A 22132-nucleotide genomic window follows, 5' to 3' on the forward strand; every position below is an offset into this window, starting at 1 on the left:
CCGCAGTGAAGAGCTTCTACCAAATGTCAATGTCCTGAACTACATCTTACTACATGGGCACGTTTGCATTCCACCCCGCCGTCTAACTGCGGGCGCTGTGGCCCACAATCAACCCTACGACATCTCAGTCGACAGCAGAGCGCCATGGCTGCTTCGCCATCGCAGCGGTTATGGCGGCAGCTTTTAACAAACGCAAACACCTGTAAACCTCGTTTTAACAATGATTACAAGTGTTCACATGCATGCACCTGTAGACGTCGTTTCAACATAGTTTTCAGGGTGAATCAAGACTGCTAATTGGGCTAGTTGGAATGCTGGATTCATGGTTACGAAAAATTCAGCGCAAAACACAAGGGACAAGGAAGGAAATGCCCGACGCGAGCGCTGCGACTTCCGACTTCCTTCTTTGTCCCTTGTGCTTTGCGCTTAAGTTTCGTAACCATGAAAGATTTTTCAGGGGCACGAAACCGGGCTGGTTTGTTTTGGTCGGCAGTTGATTGTTTTCGTCGTAGTATCTGGCTGTTATGTGTGTGTATCCCCCCCCCTTACGCCCCCCCCCCAATCAGTACGTCTACAGTAACACGTCACACGCTCGCCCGTTTGAGCACCGGAACGCCAGTCACGACGTCTTCATAATGATCACAACAAAATCTGTGTTTCTACGTGCCAGAACTGATAATAACTACACTTAGTTTCATGCGCGTTTTGATAACGCGAGTGCGTTTAATTCATCCACGTTTCCTCGTCTCGTCGTCCCGGGGAAACTGTCTTCCCGACGATATCGCTTCTTTATCTAGCTCGGATGCTTTTCGTGACCAGCTACACGCGGTGTATTGCTAACCATTGTGTGATCTTTTGTCACTGCTACATTTTCTTTCTTTTTGCGTTTTGTATTCTACCCACGTTTTCGCTTTGCGCTATCACTTTCTGCTAATTTGACATTTCTCTTTACCATGATCCTTCTATTGTATCGGTTACCCTTTTTATTAATTTGGTGATGTAGATACCTACTTGGTTCATTCACTCTCTGGTAACTCGACATTCCTCTTTACCATGATCCTTCTATTGTTTTCGTTACCCTTTTTATTAGTTTGGGGATGTAGACACGTGCTTGTGTCATTCACTTCGCCTGTTTATTTCGCGTCAGTGAATTTTTTATCACTATGTTGACAACGGACGCAAGAGAAGCAGCACCGCATTAGAGAAATAACAGCGAACTTAACAAAAGTTCGCAATCATGCAGTTGAGAACGGACACGGCATCGGATTTAAATGACTGCGGTATCATTAGAAATGACCGATCGGATGTCGCTGCTTGATATGCACGTGACAGCGTACAGAATGCAGCTGGTTGGCTATAGTTGGTAAAGCTCCTTGCTGTACAGGCGGGGTTATAGCCTGGCAGTCCCCGCGTACTGGCATGCATGCTTGCTATGCTATAGCCCAACGAAGTTTGGCTGACTTTGCAAACTAATGCTTTTGTTCCCTGAATCCAGCACGTGTCCCGACGGGAGTTCAAAGCAAAGAGGGAAAGCTGCGACATGAATAGACAGACGCGTAAATATTAAACGTGTCGTCGAATGGGGCGCCAACAGTAAGCGCAATATTGACCCGCCGTCGGTGCGACTTTGCTTATCTTATCTGCCAGAAGAAATTGCGTCAGACGTGGAGTGCAGTCTGTCGGCTCTCTTTGTCTCGCAGGGGTCGCGTGCTTGAACACGTGAAACGCGGAGAAGGAATTATATGGCAAGGCAAATTGACACGAGAGATTAAATAGGGAGGGACAGAGAAAAGGACAGTTCGATGAGTTGAGACTGCAGGAAAGCTACCCTGAACTGCGGGGACAGAAAGAGGGGGCCAAATGAAAGGCACATGTAAAGGCAGACAGTGAATGCATGTACTCGCAAACACGGGCGTTCAGTAATTCTGATTGATTGATTGATTGATTGATTGATTGATTGATTGATTGATTGATTTTAATCTCCTAAAGCATCACAGGGGCTATGAGAGACTTAACGAGCTGAGTTCACGAACATTCTAAGTACATAGACGTGCTTGCATTCTACCCACCGTGGTTGCTTAGTTGTGGTGTCGGGCTGCTAAGCACGAGGTGGCCGCATTTCGATAGGGACGAAATGCGAAAACACCCGTGTACATAGATTTAGGTGCACGTTAAAGAACCCCAGGTGGTCTAAATTCATCTGGAGTCCCCCACTATGGCGTGCCTCATGATCAGATCGTGTTTTTGGCAAGTAAAACCCCATTATTTGTATTTTTTAAAAATTTTCTTGCATCCTGCCCCCATCGGAATGAGGCGGCCGTCGCAGGCGAATGCAGTCGTAGACTCCTCGTGCCCCCCCCCCCCTTTTTTTTTTGGAACGGCCTGTCCTTCAAACTGCTTTGGCTAGCGCGTAGACACCTTCTGGTTGTTCAAGGTGTCCAGAGGGAAATGAGCGGTTATGCATAGTTGGCGCACATTTAAATAGGAACGTTAACAAATTTACTAAATGCCCGATTGGTCACGAAGTGGAAGTATGTTATATACTCAATCTTCGCAAAGGCTGGATCCATGGCTCAGTTTGGTTCTGTAGTGCGCGGTCGCCGATACCGCCAGTTCGCGCTTCATGCACTTCGGTTCCTTCATCCGGTTTGCGGACTGGCGGTTCATCCACAAGGCCAGGCTCAATCTCCTTCCTTTCAACGGAGCGTGCATGTGGGTGACGGCTGAACGCGATCAGCGATGCAGCTTGTGCGGTTATGCCAGGGAGACGCTGCCATACGTCCTGTGTCACTGTATGCCACAGAGTGCACAGTACAGGGCCCGACGCAACCACATCGTGGCGCGTCAACGTGCTGCATGCCAGAGTCGGTTTACCATCATCAAACGGAGACATCAAGCTTCGCCGTAACATCGTCCTGGTACGTGGCGAGGAGGCAGTCTTCATTGATGTCTGTTGTCCTTTCGACAACAGACATCCGGCTGAGTCCTTTCGGCTTTCGCCGTGGCGCGCCACGCCAAAGTACTCTCTCCTCGTCGCAAGTGGCTACTGTGCACATCTGCAGTCTCTGGGCTTTGCTCCGGCGATGCCAGACGAGCCGGGTTCGTTAGCATTCTTTGCATCCGATGCGTTCGATCTCGATTTGGGTGATCTGAGCACAGGGATTTCCCCGCACTTTCCCCGCTGAACACTTTCCCGCTCGCTGCCGGCCGAAACTCGCCGACATCAGTGCCCGGTGATGTCATCCGCTGGCTTCATCCGTTGCTTTCATAAGATAACATGCCAGGGGGAGCAGCAGCTGGCAAATTCTTGACAAATGCAAGTTATAGGCGAGTAGATTTACGTGATGTGCAAGACGTGATCCATATCGTTGTCAGTGTCGTACTTGCAAATTGAAGTGCCACTCGATGAGTGTGTGACGCAGATGCATGCTTTATTGTTCTATTGTTCTGCACTTTCTTATTTTTCGTTCTTGTTTCTTTTTTTAACTTCTGTCTCGTCTCCTTCACTCACTGTACCCCCTCCCTTTTAATCTTTTTCTTACTGTTCACCCACTGAATCCATTTCTATGTGCCCTTTTCTTTCTGTAGAGGAGACAGGCGTTGTGCCCCGCTGGTGTAGAAAAAAAGAGAACGCGTAGCATTTCATCTCGACAAAACAAACGTTCGGTGACATATTTGGGATGCTTGCCTTACTGGAGCTTTACTCTTCGTCGGAAATGCATGCGTCGGACAGGAGAATAGGCAACCATGCGTGGTCGGCGTCCCACGGGCACGGTGCACGGGTTCCACTATTAAGCTGAATATCCGTGCAGTTGGTGCACTCAACCAGTAAAACCGTACAGTATATGGTGGTCGCGTATTCTATAATGACCCAGCTTTTTAACTATCGCGTATGCCTCGTGCTCCGTAAACTTTTGGGGGCGATATTACGGTATTATACATGGCCGGCTGATTCAACCATTTCATCCCTTCAAGGTGCACGAGTCCTTGCCAGCATATCAACCAGTCAATGAGACGGGAGAGAAATTCGATGCGAGCTCAGAATGTAAACATATCTGATAATGTATGTTGGTGCTCTAGTGCGTACGACGATAGCGTTCTTACGCGGCGTACGAAGGCGCCCACGAATTCGCGCACACCGGCGCTTATCTGTTGATGCTCGAACGTAATGTCGTGCCAGCAGAAAGACAATAGAAGTCGATGGGTGAATGCATTGGATCCTTCTCGAGTTGGCGCTTGTTTACTCAGGTTATACTTCTTATCTGACCTCTGGGCACCAATTGCCGAACTGATAACGCGTTACAGCATACACCCAAGGGCAGCGTTTCCAAGCTCTGCTCACGTGATGTCGCCCTCAAGTGCCCTAAATTTGTCCTTGGTTTGTTTGTGGCTCCGTCCTGCTGCTCGATTCACGCATGTTGTGATGCCGAGAGAATTGTTGATAGGCACTCAACCATCCTATTCTCACCTATAGACACCTGTAGAGAGAATGGACGCGCTGTCTATGAACAGATCGTTCAAGCAGTCGCACCGTAACCGCCACTACTGCTTCGCTAGCATTGGCCTACTTCCCGCTGCTATCGATTTGGTCATTAATATTTTTATACTGCCATACTTTTTTTTCACCTTTTCATAAATTTATTCTGACGAAGACCCTATGCTTATGATTTGAATATCCAGACTTGTGGCCACCGATGAAGAGTGATTCGAGAAGTTCTGTATAAGAGCAGAATTTGTTTATCGCCTTTTTAAGCTATTCGTCCTTGGAAGGCTAATGTATCAGAGAAGTTGAGAGGCCATCCTCGACATTATCTAGCCAAACGGAGAAGCTTTGAACAACGGAGTTTTTTGCGGGAGCTATAGGCGAACATTTACTTCATCCTCGCAAGATCGCTGATGTCGAAACTGACTGAGAACAGAGCGCCTATGGCATCCATCTCGCCGCCCCCCACCTTTCTTCACGTTGCCACCGCCACCGCTGACAACTCCACGAGCTTTTCGTCATTTTTTTCTTTCTTATGGCAAGCATTATTGCGTTTTGATGCCGGTTGCAGCGTATGCTGACAGCGGAAAACCTTGCTGCGGCGTAGAAGCGGTGCCAGAAGGAGGAGGAGGCAGGGATGTTAACCAAGGTGCAAGAAGGAATTATGATTTTGGTCTGGCACTGGCATCAAGACGCTACATTGCCGTGAAAAGTCAAGGTAAATACGAATGCGAGTAGTAAGACAACCGGCTCATGGAGCCATGCCAGTCGGTGGTGACAGCGTGATGACAGGTGGGAAAGGTTAGATCGACCTGCATAAGCACCCCCCCCCCCCCCCGCCCCCACCAGAATGCCCTGTTCCATTTATTTAATATGCAGTTCAGCGAGCGCGCGAAGGAGAAATAATTGTTCGTGTAATTCTTACAGGAACTCCTTCGTTCAAGATTTCGTTGTCCGTCCAGATAGCGAATCTCGACATGTAACGCATTTTCCCGAGGGCTTAAATACGTTAGCAAAGAAAGATAAATAATTCAGCATTGGCCAGGAACCATCGAAGGATGGTTGTCAAAGCGATAGCTTCCCATGAGACCTGCTGAGATATGCTGCTGGGGACACTTACTGGTTAGCTCAATTAGTCGATACTGTGAGGCACTGTGCCATTGCACGGCCTCTCAGCCCGAGTGAGAAACCTACGCGAGGACACGCACCGGACACTGATATCAGAATCTGCCTTCGCCATGTTTTATCGGCTCAGTTTACTAAGCCAGATTCCGCAAAGGGCGGAGAAAGAAATGTTCACACAACTCGTGCGTAACTGCCCAAGTTATCTTTTATCTATAGGCTACAATATGGACGCTAAAGTGTTAAATATGAAGTTGCTATGATTAAATCTGCCGAAAACGTGTATGCATCGCAGAGCGGACGAAAAAAAAATATTAAGAGATACGCCGTGTATATGGCAAGCTGCGAGACACTTTTCTGTGAACGAAGGTGTCTTAGATACAACACACATTTCAAGTGGCTGGATGGGTGCTTTCCAAGTATGGCCAATCGCTAAAACTGCGAAAAGTGCCCTTTCCTTTCCTTTTTTTTTCTTTATGGAAATGGTGGTCCACGCATGTTCACAAAACTGGTGTATTCCTTTGACGCGGCAATTTTACCTAACATTATTAGTCTTTAATTCGCAGAGTACAATCATCCTCTCTATATGGCTTTCATATATTACGAAAGGGCATCTGATTCAATTTAAACACTAGCAGTCATAGAGGCATTACGTAATGAAGGAGTACATGGCGCTTACGTAAATATCTTGGAAAATATCTACAGAGATTCCACAGCCACCTTAATTCTATACAAGAAAAGCAGGAAGATACCTTTAAAAAAAGGGGGTCAGACAAGGAGACACAATCTCTTCAATGCTATTCGCGGCGTGCTTGGAAGAAGTATTAAAGTTTTTAAACTGGGAAGACTTAGGAGTAAGGATCAACGGCGAGTATCTCAGCAACCTTCGATTTGCAGATTACATTGTCCTGTTCAGCAACACTGTGGACGAGTTACAACAAATGATTGAGGACCTTAACAGTGTAAGAGTTGGGTTGAAGATTAATATGCAGAAGGCAAGAAAATGATCAATAGCTGGGTAAGGGAACAAGAGTTCAGGATCGCCAGTCAGCCTCTAGAATCTGTGAAGGAGTACGTTTGCCTAGGTCAATTACTCACGGGAAATCCTCATCATGAGAAGGAAATTTAAAGAAGAATAAAATTGGGTTGAAGCGCATACGGCAGACATTGCCGGATCCCGACTGGAAGCTTACCATTATCATTAAAAAGAAAGGCGTTCAGTCAGTGCATTCTACGGTTGCTAACATATGGGGCAGAAATTTGGAAACTGGCAAAGAAGCTCGTAAACAAGTTAAGGACCGCGCAAATATCTATGGAATGAAGAATGTTAGGCGTAACGTTAAGAAACAGGAAGCGTGGTGTGGATCAGAGAGCAAACGGGGATAGCAGATATTCTAATTGACATTAAGAGAAAGAATTGAAGCTGGGCAGGTCATGTAATGCATAGGTTAGCTAACCGGTAGACCATTAGTGTTATAGAATGGGTGCCAAGAGAAGGGAAGCGCAACAGAGGACGGTAGAAGACTAGGTGGGGTGATGAAATTAGGAAATTTACGGGTGCTGGTTGGAATCGGTCGGCGCAGGACAGGGGTTATTGGAGATTACAGGGAGAGGCCTTCGTCCTGCAGTGGAATAGGATGATGATGATGATGATGATGATGATGATGAATTACCACCATCTCCAATATCATGTGAATTAATCACTCAAGCAATAAATGAGCGGTGCTCCGAACTGTTTTTTTTTATTTCCAAAATTAAGCGCAAACGAGAGATTTGCGCCAGATCTGAAGTCAGAATTATTGGCCCACGCACCGGTTGTTCCAGAAACATAGGAACTAGCAAGAGGATGATAGGGCAAAAAGTGAGCCGCGTTGGCACCAGGAGCTTCAGTATAGTGATGAACTTTGCATTCGCAGACGAGATTAATGTTTCGTACTTTAGCCTTGCCTAGGTTATCATACCTAGCTACTGACCTGGCCATCAGTTCAACTCACGTGGTCGAAGCACGAAGCTCGTACGCGTACTATGCGTGGTGGCAACGGAAGCTCTTTTGCTCACACGGATGACCAATTCGCTTTAGCCTCCGTGCGGGACGCTGTAGCTCGCTGGCATCAAAGTTACAATGGCTGCTACAATGGCTGCTATTGTTCGGGCCATTACAAGCACAGCCGCTGTGTCTACCGTCTCACATCTACACATGACGCGTACTCGTTGCGTAAAACAACGCAGAGGGCCACGCGATTTCACTTTGGCTGTGTTCTGTCTCTGCACAAGTGATGCTGCCAGAGGTGCTTTTGAAGAGCGACAAGGTGCATTGCGGAAGCACACTGCCAGCTAACAGCCCGTCAACCACTTCTGCCGCGAATGCCGCAACTGAAACGACTTAAATTTAGCAGCACAGCAGAACAAACATAAGGTGTTTTGTTGCAGTCGCCTTTGTTAGTTGCTCCTTGATTCCTTGATATACAGGCCTCTCCCTTTCTAGCAGACATATTTATTTTCTATTTCTGGAATTTAGCCTGGTTTTAGGCCCTTTTTTATTCATGAAATTTTGATGCATTCTCATATCGCGCACGACAAGGCAAATAATGAGAATGCGTGTCGTAGTAGCAGTGATTGCACGATCCGCTTCTGTGACACTCGGTGCAGAGAATTAAATTAAGCGTGCCAAATACAAGTTCAGAGATGTACAATCTTCTTTTTTTTTCCTTTTTTGAAAAAGCTGATTACACTGCGGTCGACATGCATAGTGCAATTGACTCGCTGCTGTATGAAAGGCTTGCTTTGTCAGAACGGGCAGCAAGAGTCCGCATTTCCTCAGCAGACGAACAGGTTGAATTCCCATATATTATTATTATTATTGTTGCCGTTGTCGTTGTCGTTGTCGTTGTCATTGTCGTCGTCGTCGTTGTTGTTGTTGTTCTTGTTGTTGTTGTTGTTGTCTGAGCTAACTATATATAAAGGGAGCACACCACCATAATAATACTACTTGTTAATTACATCAGACGCCAGAAGGCTCACTATTTAAGACTCACTGACTGTTCCCATTAGGTTAATCCAACGCTCTCATTTACTTCGTTTACTTACAAAACCTCCACTTTAGATTGAGACCGTAACAGGTGGACAAAGTGTGGGCACAAAATGCAATGGCGGCTTTTTTGAGCGTGCTGCTCGTGCAGAGTTACCGCGCGGTGTTTACGGGCGCGCGCTCGAATCGTTTCTTACTGGCACTCAAACGGTGTGCGTTCACAGCAAGGAGGAGGAATGTGTGTGTGTGCAAGCACTGGGCTCCGGTAGGTGGGGGGGGGGAGGGAAGGGAGAGGCGGTCGCCGTCTACTCCCGCGCTCTTCTTCGTGTACATGCTTCGGGCCGCGCGCGGTCAACGCAACTCGAAGCCCCGTCCCGTTGGCGCCCGGGTCAGCTCGGGAATGCCGGGCCGCGACGAGGGGCGCTGGCTGCCCGCCGACCAAAACACCGCGAAGCGCTCGGTGCGCTCACCGTCGCCGTGTTGAAACCTGCGCGTCTATTAGTGAGCACGCTTGCGCCATGTGGAGGTGGCCGTGACACCGAAAATAGCGCCGGCTGGCACCTTCCGGTGAACGCAACGCGCATTCGAACGCGGCCACTGTCTTTTTGCACTCCGCGCTTATATGGCTTCGATATACTGGCAGCGTGTGCCGGCGCAATCGCAACGCGTTCGTTTTTTTCTGTATTCCTTTCTCTCTTAGGAAACGTATAAGGCTGTCGTTGGTAAACATACGCAAAGCCATCCGTGGCGCACGTAGTTGGCCCCGGCCTCAGCTGCGCATAGCTGAAAAACTGTGCGTCTCGTTGCCTGCTACGCAGTGCATTCCTGATGCTGGGACTACACGACGGAAAAAAAAAAAAAATGAGCACGTGCTTCGCAGGATCACAGTGCGCGGGATCACGTCAACAACGGGTAAACGGTCAGACTCAAGGTTTATCGAAAGACATGGCTGAAGATTATGCCGAACTGTGGTATAATTATAGGGCCACTGCAACGGTCAGGTGGCGCTGCGACACTTTCGTTTATGGCCACAACGTTGCAAATACCAGCCGCTTGGTTCGCTACCAAACTCGCAACGGGCACTCACGCTTCATCGCTCGTCTGAGTGTTACGCACCGAGCTTTCCCGAACTTAAAACACGGAAATGCTTAGACGTGCGCAAAGGATGCGCACTCCCACATTTTCAAATGTTATCGTTATGAACTGCGTGTATTGGTGCTGCTACTACTGCCCGAAGTTTCAGCGCAAGGTGCCTATGCAGGAGCCACAGCGGGAAGTTGTTATTGGTCTTAACAGCAACCACATGGAAAAACACGAAGTGTTTGCTTTCGGAGTCCTCTAAACATGACGCATAGTTCACGGCAGCGGCAGGTAGAGTTGGCTCTCTTACTGCGTTAGGAGGCTTCTTTTTGAACTATTTTTGTAAGCATGCCATGCCACTCCCTTTCCCCTTTCTTTATTACATCCGCGTTTTCGCCAGTTGTTTGAGGATGTGCCCGTACGCGCGCCACGTAATATGCGTGGCATGCCGCGAGTGACAAAGGGCCCACCAACTGAGCTGCTTTCCTGCCGCCTTAAAAATGCGTCACGAAAAAACGAACTATTGTTCTATTCAGTGTGACTCCTCTCAAAAGCTAACGAGGACTTCGACGAAAATCAGAGAAAAGAAAAAGAAATGTGTAAGACTTTGCGCTCATCCTTTGACTGGAAGATGGGCTAACCGCACGAGTATAGGGACGACAAACGAGCGCACGAAATCTGCTGGTGGTCTGTTGTCAACGGACAGGTCATTTTGCAGGCTGTCGCCCACGTATACGCGAGTTGCAACTTGGCGCTTTTAAAGCGGGCTAAAGCGGGCTACCTTTAAAGCGGGTCTGTAGAGCCTAGGAACCTGGAACTCTGCCCGTCGAAATGCCGACGGCTGTCTACCTTACTGAAGGCGGAAAAGAGCACATTTTTGTGTTAGTAAAACCGGGGTCAATCACAAATAACACCCGCCGCGGCGGCTTACCGGCTATACGGTATTGCGCTGCTAGGCACGAGGTCGCGGGATCGAATCTCGGCGGCGGCGGCCGCATTTCGATGGGGGCAAAATGCAAGAGCGCCGGTGTATACCGTGCATTCAGGGTACTTTAATGATCACCTGGAGGTCAAAATTAATCCGGAGTGCCCCACTACGGTGTGCCTCATAATAAAATTGTGGTTTTGAGACGTAAAACCCCAGAATTCAATTCAATCACAAGTGAGTTGTTCGGTGGTTTTGTCACAGACAGGTGCTTTATAAGCGGGACTGCGTGTCATGCCAAAGCGAAAAGCCTGGGCGTTTGTAAGCGCTACGCCGAGCCACAGACAGCGAAGGAGCGTTCACTGTGACTGATTGCTGGCGTAGCTCCTCCAGTTTCTTCTTTCTTAGTATTTCCTTTTTAAAGTGAGGCTTTTTTTTTTTCGCGAACTCTTCCAGACTTTCCTGACCGTAGCTGCTGCTGTTTCGAGGAGCAGCTCTTCCTTAAAAGAATAATAGTAAATTACGCACCTGGCGGTGGGATCGAACTGGTACCCAGCACAGCAAATACTGAAATAAATTTTTGGGTCTTACACGCCAAAACGACGACTTGATTATGAGACACGTCATAATGACGACTCCGGATAATTATGAATTATCGTGTGCCCAAAGCACGGTGCACGGGCGTTTTTGCATTCGCGCCCCCATCTAAATGCGGCCGCCGCGGCCGGTATTCGAACCCGCGCTCTCGGGCTTAAGTAGCGCATCGCCATAGCTTCTACGCCACCGCGGCGGGTACGCGGGGCCATAGAGTTTCATACAATAATTACTAGAGGGAACTCTGGCACTGCAGTCGTTGTACCACCATGGGAATGATGGGAAGTACATGTATTTGTCTTATCTTCGTGCTTGTGGATTCAGACGTTTTTGTGGCTTTGTATATTATACGCTATATAATTCTTATTGTCGTAAATTTCCGCGCAACTTATACTGTTCGAAGTGCAAAAGACGCCACGAAGACGCACAATTGCTATTAATTGCAACCATTGAGCTTGTCCAGGCGGCTAAATCGAAACGCACCAAGCGTCTCAAGGCACTGGCATGCCTGCGATAAATTCATAAGGGCGTTTCATTCGTTTGTCGATACATGCGTCCGTTGCTTAATGATATCAATATCAGGTTTCTGTGCTAGAGTTCCTGTGTTCGAATCCTGCCGTTGGACAATTTTAGTTATGTTTATTTAATCATCTATTACGCAGTACATTGTTAAAAATTACCAGTTTGCAAAGTCACAAAGCCGTTTCAAGCCAAAGGAACGAAGTTTATGCAAATCCGTGCACTTCCCATAATTCCCATGCTGGTACAACCGCTCTAACTACAGCTCCCTTAGGCAATAGTGCCAGAGTTCCCTCTAGTAATTATTGTATGAAACTCTATGCCCAGGACGGCAGCCTAGTGTTCTAACCACGAGGGACACAATCGCGCTTACACTTACATCGTGCCCAACGCCTACTAGCTCTTTGAGATGACGGCCACATGTATCACAATGCCTAACACGGTTGCACGAGAGCACATGCGTGCGCGCCAGTTCGATTTACGTCAACGACGTGGTAATGAAGTGGGCAAATTTATAGCGTTCGATTAACTGCCTGACGAAAGCTTCACTTCACATAGATTTCAACATGTGCGTTGCGAGGATCTGCTTCATTCTTTTACATCTCTGTGTTTCCACTCTGCCTCATTGTGCAGCCAACCAGATTACATCTCGGATTAAACCACTGAACTTTTCTTTTTGCTTGTCTGTCTAAACTTGGAGCCCCGATAAATCTCCTGACGCGCCGACACACTTCTCGCTAAACGGACGCGATACCCTGGAACTGTTGCACCGAATGGCTGGGAAGGATTGCTCCGCCCCCCTTGCAGGGAAAGATATCTATATACTTTCTTAATTCCTGCCACAGTCCGTCAGTCTGTCAACTTACGCAGATGCCATCTGGGCGTCAGGAGTAACTCGGCCGCAGGTTCGCCGCGCAACGTTACAAAAGGCTGCAATGATAACGTGTAATTATCTTCAGAGATAAGGCCTCAGAACTTCAATAGAAAATTGCGCATTAGTTGCCTTCTAGCAAAAATCGATGACTGGATACCCGGTGTCTATTAATGGACAGCCTATCTTGTACGAGACAACCCATCCATGTTAGAAATGATTGTCGGCCGCGACATTTCCTGGAGCCCCCATGTATCCTACGTAAGGAAGAGACTCCTCTCAATCAGTCACCTTTTCAAAGCCATTGCTGGAAAAGCATGGGGACCGTCGTTGCGTTCTATGATTCAACTGTTCAAAACTCCATCAGTGGATATCTTGCATTACATCACTCCGGTGTTGTCAAGCGCCCTGAGAACACATCTCAGAGTGCTTTACAGCATGCAAGCTCAAACACTTAGAACATGTCTGGGTCTACCGCGGTGCGCTTCAACAGCCGCAACAATTGCCATCGCCAGGGAACATACATCAATTCATATATCGTCATAGACGCCCTCACAAATGATCTTCGTCACCTTTCCCGACTCCAGTCTGAACGCCTTGCTTCCCTCTCGGAAAGTAGATCAAGTGCAACTTTTTCAGGCATTGTAGCCTCGTACCGATCCTCTCTTCCATCCGATTTCACGCCTGCAGCAAGATCACCTTGTCCTTTGTGGTGTCTCCGGCAGCCACAAGTGCGGCTTTCCAGTCGAGTAGTTGGAAATAGGCCCGACTTTCCAACTTGTACCTTGAATCAAGCCGCTCTGCATCTACTGTATGATTCATACTCCAATCGAGTTCACATTTATACAGATCGCTGTTTGACTCTAATCAGCTCTACTGGTGCGGTAGTCATTCCGACGATGTCAATCTGCAAGAAGTTCAAGATCAGCCACGTCACAACATCGACAGGATCCGAACCTTCCGCCCTCCATAGCGCAGTGCTATATGTGCAGCAACAATCACCAAATCACTGGGCTATATTCTGTGATACAGAGGCAGCTCTGTGATCACTCTTATCATCTCTGCGCTACAGCGCACATGAACAATTGGTAGCAGAGATACGATTACACTACCATCAAGCGGTGGGCGGCATTGTATTTCAGTGGAGACCCGAGCACTGTAACATTGCTGGCAATGTAAATGCCGACAAAGCAGCCTGTCAGACACATGATGTATATGAACGCACCTCGATACCATTGCCGAGAACGGCTGCAGCGCGACATCTCAGTGGTATTGTCCATATTGTTACTGTAAGAAAATGGAACACAACGGAGTTCACCAAACGGCCCCTATATGCCACGAACTCGCATATGACATTGGAAGTTTTACTGTCTGTAACCCACGGGAAGAAACGCTACTGTGCCGCTTGCGAGTGAGTGTTTCTTTCACAAAAGCTTACTCATTCCTAATTAGGATAGCGGACTGGCCAGTGAAGTGACTGGCCAGTCACAGGATAGTGACTGGCTATGAAGCAGATGGGGTGTAGAAGAAACGACCAAACATATCTTGTGTGACTGGCCTACATACGAAGATGAGAGGAGTGCACTTCGTACAGCTTTGAAGCACTTAGACGACCTTTCCTTCACAGAGGAGATCTTGGGCCCGTGGCCTCGTGAGTCTGCTGTGTGCAAGGCCACAAAGGTGCTGGTTCGTTTCTTGAAATGCATCCGCCTGTATGACCACTTGTGACTGACTCAGTGGTGCACACTTGTGTGCGTAGCAGAGGAGACTGTGACCTTCTTTCTTCCTTCTCCTATTTCAATCTCCTTTCCCGCTTCCCCAGTGCAGGGTATCTCCCGAACTTGTGCTTAGCAGCCCAACACCATAGCCACTAAGCAACCATGACGGGTGTGGAATTAGCAGGTCTCACAGAAACCCATTGCCTGCAAAAACCATCTCTACCATAGAGTGTTTACGTGGTAACTTGTTTGTACGTATAGATGGCTATATGAATGGCTGTGAGTTTTTAAGGCTAAATCTCGGCCGCTCGAAAGTATAGACAGGTTGAAATTATTCACTATAAATGCGGGCACGCGGCAACGGAAGCTGGCTAAAAACACGCTTATTGCAAAGACGCCATCTCATCGTTTAAATTAGGTGTTTGTGCAGAAAAGATGATAGTCACGGCTGGGTGACGCCGTCTGCTTATTAACAAGAAAAGCAAAAGTGTGTCGCAACCACTGACATTCTGGATTGTTGACGACAAGTCAAGGTCACACATGTTACGTTTGAGACTTGTAAACAATAGGTCGCGCAACGGCGCGAAACGAAGTCGCCATGCCACTACCATCCTGCCTGGAACGAAATCAAGAAACGGAAGTCTCTCCCAGCGAGGTACATGCGAGCAGCTTGCTTTCCCTGGCGCGTCGTCGTTTTTGTTGCGTGCTGTTCGTATGCGTCTACGTGCTTGTATAGTGAACAGACTACACCGTACAGGTCCCTCTGACCTGGGCGATGCACGCGGCACTGCGCACAATCAGTCGTTTCCCGGGCGCGAGTTCATGCATTGCACTGCACGGCGGCGGCCGCCGTGTTCCCACGATGAGAGGCAAGCGAATCCGCGAAAGACGGCCGTTGTGCGCATCTCACTGTTCCCTGTGTTCTGACAGCGGGGCCTTGTGCGGAACGACCAGCAGTTGGCGCGGGTTTCGCCATCCGAGCACGCATCCTCCCGGATCTTCGGCGACCCGCCAGCGTGCATTGATTCCCGCTATAAACATGAAGGACCCGAGATAAAACCGGCAGGAACACAATGATATTGCTTATCACGCGTCTGCGGACGGCCGTGGCCTTCTTTTTGCCCCATACGGCGTCGTTTTAGCTCAAAGCCGAGCGTGGCCGGCGCATTGTCCCATTTATTTCTTCTTGTGCATGTGATGTCCGATTGGCGTAATTGTTACGTTGTGACGCTGACTGTCATGTGCACGCCACGCACTTAACTCACTTTACCTTTGTAGAGTGTGCGCCACAATTTCGCTGAAACCTCTTGACAGCGTCGAGCGCTGCAGGCCCTGCGGGCATGGGATTAGAAGGGACAAGAAAACATTGGCTGATACAACATGACTAAAAATGGCAGAATATATGCATTCGCAAGTTCAGATAGAGGTATATGTACAACGGTCCTAAGTTAAAATTAAGCGGCCATCATTAACAAAACTCTCTATTGAAACTACTGAAAACTCCTCGGGATGTTAGAGAACTGCCGTCCAGACGTTTTGAACAAGTGCTCTGTAAACACCTATCCGAGAAATATAACTCCAGAAAGGGCCACCGGACGGGGCTAGAAACATACAGTTCGACACTCATTGTGACAACATCCTCCTCGTGCCCTCTCGGAAGTGGTCGTGCTCCATCCCCTTTTGGTGTAACAAAGTGTTGCAGCAAAGTACCACGTCCTTTTCTGCAATTGCGTGACTGAAGAAAGAGGTGTTCATTGAAAGAGCAGGATAAAGTGGAGCATATATAAACCCATGTGCTTTTTTTAAAAAAAATCTGCTTGACAGTTTTACAGTTGCCACCGTTTCCTGTCATCCGGCGACGTTCGGTCCATGGCTTTGCACGGTGCTGTACCTGGACACCTTTACAGATACAATCATCCTGCTTGATTTTTTTTTGTTTTTTGTTCACCCGCATCCGACTGCAGCCTATGACGTCAGGACCACTAGTGCCAAGGTGCGCCAGCTGCAGCTTCAAAGAAGACGTCACCATGAGTTTCTTGTCAATTGGTGGCAGCAGTACCTGTGCAACGCAGGTGCCGTTTTTTATTCCTGACACAATTTAGCAGCGGTTCTGCATCTGCTGGAACAGGGACGTCCTGCGGCGCTGCCCTGTATTCCTGTAGAGAAAATAGCATCACTCTCAGCTGACAGTCGCCCGTCCGCTCCTCATGACAAGTACCACATTGCGAACTGAGGTGGCGCACCTGCAGCTTTATATGTGTGTAGAGGGAAATATAAAGTACCTATATATATATGTGTGCGTGCGTGCGTGTGTGTGTGTGTGTGTGTGTGTGTGTGTGTGTGTTGTGTGCGTGTGTGTGCGTGCGCGCGCGTGTGTGTGGATTTGCCACGACGGCTTGGCAGCTACGCAGCAGCCAAGTACAGATGTTGTTTTCGACTATAATATCACATACTTTGCAAGTGTTCTTAATACCGCGATTTCGCGTAGTTGCCTCGGCGGTGCAGTACTGACGGGCCACGAGCGAGCGTGCTGGAGCAGCTGTGCGTGCGCATGTATCGCCGGAGCGGTTGGGAATAGCAGATCGCGCTGGCTATGAAGCGATGATAAGTTGTCAACTGACGCGTTTGTTTCACAGCTGTTGATGGCTTTCGCGCGTCTTTATGTCTCGCCCTGCACACTGGCGAAGATCTTCGTTGATATACAGACATCAATATCAGAAGTATTTCTTAACGCATAGCATGCTGAACCTCAAACAGGTTAGGTCAAGACATGCTATCGCTGAATGGCGTACCTAATAGTTAACGTGGATCATAACATGCGCACATTTCGGTCTTCCTTTTTCTCTCTCTTCCTTTCTGCCATTTCAACACCGCCAATCACCCTGTCGCGATGTAGACACTAGTGCTTACTGACCTGGCTATTTTACTTGGCCCTCTTGTGTATTACAACCTCTGAGCACGCTTGCGCCAAGAAAGAAGGGCATTTCGACAAATTACGAAGGTATCTGCAATGCCTTTATGTTAACTGAAAGTGATCCACGTTGCAAGAGCTCGTAAGGAAGTCACTATATACAAGGCAACTGGGAAAATGGCCCGTTGGTCCACAGGGCGTGTGTCAGTGTATTTGTACCACTGGGTATATGCCTTTCATCAATGAACCACTTTTTTGTTGTTTTTTAATTATGGAGTTTTACGTTCCAATACCGCGACCTCGTATTGATGCCCGCCGTAGTGCGGTACTCCGAAAATTTGGACCAGCTGGGGTTCTTTAACGAGCACCTAAATCTAAGTACACGGGTGTTTTCGCACTTCGCCCCATAGAAATGCGGCCGCCGTGGCCGGGATTAGATACCGTGACGTCGTGCTCAGCAGCCCAACACCATAGCCACTAAGCAACCCCCGGCGGTTAATGAACCACTCTAACGCCAACATCCATGGGTCGCCGAGTATGTGCCACTATAGGTATGCGCGGACTCCCTGGAAGCGCCGCGTGTCCAGAGAGAAGGGCGAGAGAGAGGCCCGGTTGCAGTACTCCCCTCAGTACAACCACATCTATCTAGCACTCACTTTCTATTGGTTGTGGCAAGTATCTTATTGTCATGCGCGTTGGTGCTGTGAGCCCCGAGGGAAGAAAGCCACTCTACCGTTTTCATCAGCGCATTCCAAACTAGTTAAGCCGGGCATCATTAATCTTTGTTTTAATAACGCTCTTCCAAAATCCTGCCATCACCTGATACACAGAAGCTTCGAAAGTCACGTTTCGCGCCTAAGCGCAGCTGGCTAGCCCTTGCAAATGCTGACAGCAGTGGCTGGCAGCTCGTTAAGAAAACGTGATGATCACGCGGATTCCGCTGCCCAACAGAGCAGAAGCATAACAGTGGTTGTCATGCCGCACTTGCACCAAGCTAGCCACAATATGAAGAAAATTGGGAATCGTGTTGGCGTTGACGTCGTCTTTTCAGCCCCTTTAAAATGGTCCGGTTTGTGCACGAAAGTTAACAATACTATAAAGAGGCACCATGACTGCAATAAAAAAACGCCGAGAATTGCGTTTGTTTCGTGCATGAAAGGAGTGGTGTGCTGTATTTCTTTAGACTGCGGGAAGGAACATTTTGGTCAGACGGTAAAGTGCCTCAATGATTGCTTACGGGAACATTCGAAAAATGTTAATAATCTGGCAAAGACTAGTCATCTAGCCGCACACTGCTCGCGTTGCGGCTGTAAACCCTTGTTTGACAAATCACAAGTGATGCCTAGAAACCCATATCAAGTGACCAAGGAGATCATCGAGGCATCCGAAATTATTAGAAACAATAACTCTGTAAGTTGACCATTGGTAAATCGCTGTCAAAAAAAGAAGGAAATCATGTTCTTGCCCCGGCAGCGGCCTATGGAGGATGATTTCGCCGGAAATAAATCTATGTTGCGACAGTGGCCTTTTTTTTCCCTTCCTGTTGTACGATGACATATATGTGTTCAGGGACGGCATCGCCACAATTAGTACATGACCGGGGTTGTTGGAGAAATATGGGAGAGGCCTTTGCCCTGCAGTGGGCGTAACCAGGATGATGATGATGATGATGATGATGATATATGTGGTAACCATTTGGAATAAAAGATCATGAGCCACTCCACTCTGTGAAAGTGGTTAGCCAGCGAAGCTGTTTAGTACACGACACGGAGGTGACACATAATTTTGAACAAAGGTACGAACTCAGTTATTGTCTTGATGGGTGGTCATCGTGATGAAAGGTACGCACACTCATTTGTTGTCTTGATCGGTGGTCACTATTTCACTCGCAACTGCAATCACATTCTTTGATCCTGTCAAATCGATGTACATACGCCACTGGGTGGTCGGTTGGGCCGGATTGGTGTGGCATCGCAAGGGATATGCCTGCAACACGGAACGCGTAAACCGCTCCCTTTTCGGTATACCGACACATCCACATTGAAATCGCCGACAACGACAACAAGGGTAGTGTCATCGCAGCTAATTCACGCAAAGTGAGTAGCCATGAACCTTACGGGACTACGAGTCCTTGCATTTTTTGCTTGCTTACGGGGGTATGAGCCATTGATGACGACAGTTTTTGTTCACGAAGAACAAATGTGCACGCAACCCTAGCCATATAGAGCTTCGCTGTAAAATTCAGTTCTACGTGCTTTCTTGTGCTTTGCCTCAAGTTATACAGTACTAACCAGCCCACCCCTCCCCTCCCCTCCCCTCCCCTCTGTTCTCTTGATCTCATTTTCGATTTCATAACGAGGGGCTGGTGCGCACGCCAAGCCCCACTACCAAAAATTGCGTGTCCCACCCACCCCAGTTTGGGGTAGTGGCGTACGTCAGCCACCCGCAGTGCAACGGGAGGCCTCTGCACGGGGCCCCGGCCACGCTGACCGCCGGAGGGCCCGACACCACGTTAGTATGCTAGCACACCGGTCGGAATGGCAGGCCATTACATGAGGTGCAACACATTGCACAGGTCGTGGCTGTGGTTTTCACCAAGCCGTAATCGCCAGGAAGCACCGAAATGCCCCGAATTCAGGCATGGCAACTAAAAATGCTCGTGACTTCAAGCCTGTAATCCTACTTTGCCAACTTTTGCGTGGCAGGGACTGTACTGATGATATCACTGCATGCTCGAGTGTCGGGAGCAAAGCAGCGAACATTTAGGTGCATTCGTACTGGTTCAGTGAAGGACTAGTACTTTGGCGCGTGTCCTGGTTGCTATGCGAAAGCTTCGTGGTGTAAAACTGTTGAGATGCACAGTGTTTCCTCATACGAGTGCGTGTGTAACGATAACAACAACGCGACGACGGCAACGACGGGATGAAGACAACGCTTTGACGACGATGATATGGCAGTGCGGCGACGGCGACGATGATGAGACGAAGAGGGCACGGCGGGAACAGAATGGCGAGAGTGTGAAGAAGACGACGATGGTATATGACGACGGCAGGATGACAAAGACGGCATGACGACAACAGCATGCGCACAGCGTGGTGATAACGGCTTTGTGACGACAGTAACGTGACAAAAACGGCTTGACGACAAAAGAACGATTACAACGTGACGACTACGACGTTTTCAGCGAGGCAAGATTACGAAATTAAATTATGGGGTTTCACGTGCCAAAACCACTTCCTGATTATGAGGCACGCCGTGGTGGAGGACTCCGGAAATTTCGACCACCTGGGGTTCTTTAACGTGCACCTAAATCTAAGCACACGGGTGTTTTCGCATTTCACCCCCATCGAAATGCGGCCGCCGTGGCCGGGATTCGATCCCGCTACCTCGTGCTCAGCGGCCCAACACCATAGCCACTGAGCAACCATGGCGGGTTGAGGCAAAATGCATGCGCATTATATTGGGGGCTGATCCCGGAGATGGTGCAGTCTTAAATTATGTGCCCCTGTGGCCATTAGCTATTTCATTAGTGGCATGAGCATCGAGACACACTCTTCACCTCCTGAGACGACCGGGGAGGAAATTCAAAATAAATCAGAAAAATATAGAAAACAAATAGTACAGTACAACATTCATGGGCATCATTATAGATATCATATCAGAGCATAAGCTTAGTTTTATGTTGGGTTACAGGAGTGTCTGGAATAATTAGAATAATTAGAAATCAGTGAGCCGACCGGGGTCTAAATTCAAAATAAATCATAAAGAATAGAAAAAACTAGTACAGTACAAAATTCATGGGTTTCATTATAGATATGATATCAGAGCATAAGGTTAGCTACAAGTTCAGTTACTGAGGTGTCTAGAATAATTAGAATGAATTAGAAATCAGTGATTACCGAACATCAAAACACAGAATCGTATAATTTAGAAACCCGCCACGTGAGCATGACTTTGGTGAAATTCTTGGAAACCCGGAATTAGAAAGCGAAAGCAATGACGTCAGTAATGACGTCACACACAAGAAGGTGACATGGTATTTAAGTGGCTAATTAATGGAAAACAGTTGCTTCCGATTTCAGTTCGTGCGTTGCGTTCGCCTAAAGTTCACCAACGCCGAGGTGCGAGTGGCACTAAGAGACACCTAAGACAAGCTTTAGGTCACTTACCATTTTTTTAAAATTTAATTTATCCGTAGAACAGGCTCTCTTCGGCTCCATGGAGTAGATAGTAACAAAAAAAAAAAGGAGCGAGAAACATGTCACTGAACAAATAGTTGGTTAAACTCAATTGAGATCAGCTAGGACAGAAAACAAACCAGGCAGTCAATGTTTTCGTACAATAAAGGATAAAATATTAAAGGTATAGCCTACATACAAAATCACTGCACAGTTTTCGCATCCCATACATGCACGCCAAAAATCATGAGGTAATTTTTAATACGTGTTTTACTGCGTGACTAATCTAAACATTATTTACTTAACCTAATAAGCCCTCCTAAGCTACTAGCATTAACCAGACTCTATGGTAGTCTGTTCCAAATAGAAATAGCATGAAGAAATGGGGAAAATTTGGTGATATTAACAAGGCTGAGAGAGCCTACCTTATAGTTTTATTTTTGTGTATTCTGGGGAAGGGGAGGGAGCGTATAAATGGCTCCTTTATGGAATGTTTTCGCAATAACTTAATGTGACCATAGATAGTAAAGCTAAAGAAGAAACATTAATCGAGGTACTGTGCGGCACTTTATGTGCCGCTGGGGACACTGGTTGCCGTGACGATCCACATACATGTCTGTGTGTGTTTACATAAACAAATAAAGATGAATAAAATTATCCGACGACTGGATTCGAACAAAGGACCTCCAGCACAGCAGCCCCT

General features: G+C 47.8%; 1 non-coding gene across 1 annotated transcript; it reads right to left on the reverse strand.

Moving 5' to 3' along the window:
• Positions 1-19607: 19607 nt before the first annotated feature.
• LOC135901806 (U1 spliceosomal RNA) lies at positions 19608-19770 on the reverse strand. The gene has a single exon (XR_010564272.1). It is a non-coding gene; the product is annotated as a U1 spliceosomal RNA (small nuclear RNA).
• Positions 19771-22132: the final 2362 nt, after the last annotated feature.

Source organism: Dermacentor albipictus, chromosome 1 (assembly GCF_038994185.2).
Source record: "Dermacentor albipictus isolate Rhodes 1998 colony chromosome 1, USDA_Dalb.pri_finalv2, whole genome shotgun sequence".
NCBI classification, from domain to species: domain Eukaryota; kingdom Metazoa; phylum Arthropoda; class Arachnida; order Ixodida; family Ixodidae; genus Dermacentor; species Dermacentor albipictus.